At 43.6% G+C, this 4,498-nt stretch overlaps 1 non-coding gene across 1 annotated transcript; it reads left to right on the top strand.

Moving 5' to 3' along the window:
* The first annotated feature begins 2,361 nt into the window (after window positions 1–2,361).
* LOC141622038 (small nucleolar RNA R71) lies at window positions 2,362–2,467 on the top strand. The gene has a single exon (XR_012532844.1). It is a non-coding gene; the product is annotated as a small nucleolar RNA R71 (small nucleolar RNA).
* Window positions 2,468–4,498: the final 2,031 nt, after the last annotated feature.

Raw genomic sequence — 4,498 nt, 5'->3', positions numbered from 1 at the left:
TAGTCTTCTAATCTACGCTAAAAAAGTCTAAATTCTAATTGTCCTAATTAAAAGCAATAAATAAATTTCAACGGAAAATTTTAAAAATTGTTTATACAAATTGGTACACGGGGCATTTCCCTGCTCACTTCTCAAGGCAATTCAGTAGCCCCTTGGAGGGCTCCTGACTGGAGGACGTCATCTCAGCAACATTAATCGTCCTCTCAAATTTCCACGAGCTTGCATTTGAATCATTGGGAGGAGAATAGTTGACGTCCACATACGCGCGAACTTTTCTCATCCTTACTCCGTTCTCACCGGCTTTAACATCATTGCTCCCACTTTGATTGACATTAATTGCACAATACCCTTTGACAGCTCCTGCATTATTTTCATCTGTACCTGCAGCAAGGAAAACATACGAACTTTCCTCCTTTTTGCTCTCAACCTGAGGCGGAGGGGACACAATAGCAGCACAATACGCCAAATTCTCGTTTGGAGTGTCAATGGGAGGGTCAATAGAAGAGAGGTCATTGCAAGGCTAAGCTTGCATGGGAGCCCTTCGGAACTTAGACTGATGGAATATCAATTCCTCGTCCCTAACCTGAAAAGTCAATGTCTTGCCCCCGATGTCTATTACTGCACGGGCGCTAAATAAAAATGGTTTCCCTAAAATAATAGGGGTATGGGCATCTTCGGGGAGATCAAGTACAACGAAGTCAACGGGAATAAAGAACCTCCCGATCTTCACAGGTATGTCTTCTATGACCCCTAGTGGCCGTGATATACTACGGTCAGCCATCTGAACAGTCATATTTGTGCAATTAAACTTGGTCAAACCAAGTCTCTTAGCTAGAGACAGCGGTAAGACACTCACGCTAGCGCCAAGATCGCATAACGCGTTATCAATCAAATGGGTACCAATATGACACGGAATCAAAAAACTACCCGGGTCTAACTGATTGGGAGGTAACTTATTCTGAACTAGGGCCGTCCCTACCTCGGTCAAAGCTACCGTCTCATGGTCTTTAATGTGCCTCTTACGTGTTAAAATTTCTTTCATAAATTTAAGGTAAGAGGGTACCTGTGTCAGCAATTCGGCGAATGGCACAATGACTTGCAAGCTTTTCAGGAGTTCGGCAAATTTGCCGAATTGTTGATTAGCCTTAGTACTCTGCAAATGCCTCGGGAAGGGCACCGTGATGGGTATCTCGAGCCCTTTGTTCCTCTCTTCCAATGTATCAGCCGGATCAAGCTCTAAATCCTTCGAACGCTTCTTTCCTCTCGAACGAGGTCTTTCAGGCGATGTTTCACTTGATCGAGCACTAGCAGGCTCTCGATCGAGTTGTTCTTTATCAGCACTACTCGATCGACCAGAAATACCATTCGATCGAGCAGTTTCTTCAACAAAATCACTCGATCGACCAAAAATTTCATTCGATCGAGCAAAATCTTTTTCCTGTTCACTAGATCGAGTAGAAATTTTACTCGATCGAGTCCTTTCTTCAGTACTTTCACTCGATCGACCCCCAGAAATTAGTCGATCGAGTACTTTCTTTGTCGTCAGCTCTTTTTCTTCGACAAAACACTGTTCATCAGCAGTAATTACCTTCCCCGGGTCTGATTTCGGTCCTTCATATGAATAACCGCTCCTCAAATTAATTTAATTCACCGTCTTATGTGGATTCTTATCGGCTTGTGACGGTAAATGTCCCGGTTTCCTTGTGGACTGGTTCGCGGCTAACTGGCCAACTTGAGTTTCAAGTGCCTTGATAGATGCATCTTTTTGTTGATCACTCAGCTGCCACTGCTTTGTCAAAGACTGCAACATCGTCTTCAACTCACCTAGCTCACTTACCCCACCAGAAGATGATGCACCTTGATTAGGTGTAGGAAAGGAAGGAGGCTTCTGAAAGCCTTGTTGAGCCCTATGAGGAGGGATGGACTGCCACTTGGTTATTATAATAGGAACCCCCTCCTTGCCTGTATTGTTGAAAAGCAAGGACCTATTCCTTCTCTATAAGACAGCCAACAGCCGTGTGACCGTCATTGCTCCCACACCTCTCACTTGTGACAGTCTTCCCTCTAGTAAGCAAATGAACCGTCTGAGGCTCCCCAGCAGAATGCAGCTCTAACTTATCAAACCTAATATTCATGGCTTCCAGCTGAGCCACGACTTGTTTATCGACTGCATAAACTGTTCTAATACCATCCCTCGAGTTCCCATATTCGGCACAGTGGGTCGCCATATCTTCAATAAGGGCCCATCCCTTATCATCGTCAGTGTTCTTTTGGAATCTTCCGTTGGATGATGCATCAAGTATGGCTCTGTGCTAATCGTATAGCCCATTGTAGAACTGATTGGACAGAAACCACGGATCAAAACCATGGTGAATAAGAGACCTCACCAACCTCTTGAAACGGGACCATGCTTCATAGAAAGTTTCATCAGGTGCCTGCTTGAAACTAGTGATTTTTGCCCTCAGCTGATTAGTGCGCTGCGGAGGGAAATATCTCTTATAACAAGCAAGAGCAAGGGTCTCCCAGTCTGTGACCCCTACGGCCGTGCGGTCCAAATCAGTCAGCCACTCCCTGGCTGAGTGTAATACTCCGTATTTATATGTCTTGGGGGTACTCTATCGAGTAGCCCTTACTCTGTCGAGTAAGGGCAAGTTGCGAAGATAAATAGTTTCTGACCTGTTGGGCACTCGATCGAGTAGTGGGGCACTCGATCGAGTAGGGTACTCGATCGAGTACCTTGGGTACTCGATCGAGTGTCCGGTTTTACGGGGGAGTTTTCTCGGGTTTTGTTAATTACGCGATTAAGGTATTTAAACCAATTCGTCTTTGTTCTAAATCACTTTTTACAAAACCTAAAACCTGTTTAAGAGAGAAAGCAACTTGTCTTCTTCCTAATCGCGTTCTTGACAATTCCCGGAGTTCAGACGGTCGGATCGTATCGTAATTCGTGTCGTTGGATTCCTTGCGTCGAGGGTAAGCTTCTAATATAATTTATATCTTTGTTTTGTTAAGAATAGTGAAACCCTAATTTAGGAGTTGGGGGTTTTTATGAATAGTAATTGAATAGTAGTATCTATGTGTTGTATGGTAGGAGGAGAGTTCATAGAGGAGGCGTTTTGAGACAGCTGTAGATACCGTCTGCGTGTTGTGCTTTCCAGGTAGGATTTCCTACTCAGTATTAGTCCCATAATGGGATGATTGTTGATGTGTTGAGATTGATTGTTTAATATCGTAATTGTGTTGTGACGGTGGTTGATTGTGATTATTGATTAATATCGTAATTGTGTTGTGACGGTTGTGATTGTTGTCTCTGGTTCTCGAGATGCGTTCTCGGCTGAGTGGAGTCACTTGCGGGAGTGGCTTCACGCCCTAGTTTCGCCCTTCGTGGAACCCGCCACGGAAGGGGATGTGCACATTAATGGGACAGGGTTATCGCTCGTATGATGAGCGGGGCTTAGGTGGGAACGGCTGCGGTCCCCCACTGGCAGGGCTGGTCCAGTGGACAGTCAGTATTGAGATGATGGGAGTTGGTGGTGTGTGTGTGTGTGTGTGTGTGTGTGTGTGTGACAGTTCAGCTGTCTGTTTATCTTATTGTTGATATATTGAATTGTGTGATTAGTACTGACCCCGTTAAATGTTTTAAAAACTGTGGTGATCCATTCGGGGGTGGTGAGCAGTTATTGAGCAGGTATGAGACGATGCGTATGGGATAGCTGGGATGAGTCACCACGTTGCAGTTTAGAAGTCTTCCGCTGTGCCTGATGTTTGATAGTATTTCGATAGCAGATAGTTTTGAGAACTTGTATTTCCTTTTATCAGTTTTGGTTTTTGGCATGTAATCACTTTAAACGTTAATTATTATTTAAATATGTTTCTTTATTGTCTTATGATAATCATTGCCTCGGGTAACCGAGATGGTAGCATTTCCATGCCTTAAGTGGTCCTGGTAAGGCACTTGGAGTATGGGGGTGTTACAAATGGTATCAGAGCGACGATCCTGAAACCTGTAACCAATGAACTTAATGAACATAGGGAGTCAATTAAAATGAACCCGGGGTAAAAGTTGTATGAGCTAGTGCAAAGGCTTGGGAGACGTCCTAAAGCCGCAAGGGGTCGCCCTACAACTTTGAACCGGTCACGTGGGAAAGTGTTTGTCGAGTCGTATATGTGTTTGGTTAACTGGTTTATGAATGTGATGGAATGTGTTAATTGTTGGATGTTGAAGTAGAAAGTTGAGCATGTGAAAGAAAATGGTGATATGAGGAAACTTGTTGATGAGATATATAGAACTGTGGTTGGAATGAGAAACATGATGGATGATTCATGATGTGACATAATAATAACATGCGAATAGAAATGTTGTGTTGTATACGTATATTTTGTCTGCATAGAGTTGTATGATAAGTTTATGTACTTGTCCACGATTGTTCATGGGTATATGTTGTAAGAAGTGTGTATTTGTAATTGATGGATTAGTTGGAAGAGATTAAGTAAGTAA

Source organism: Silene latifolia, chromosome 1, assembly GCF_048544455.1.
Source record: "Silene latifolia isolate original U9 population chromosome 1, ASM4854445v1, whole genome shotgun sequence".
Classification (NCBI taxonomy): Eukaryota; Viridiplantae; Streptophyta; class Magnoliopsida; order Caryophyllales; family Caryophyllaceae; genus Silene; species Silene latifolia.
Note: the sequence above shows the minus strand (reverse complement) of the source record. Positions and strands in the feature narration are given on the sequence as shown.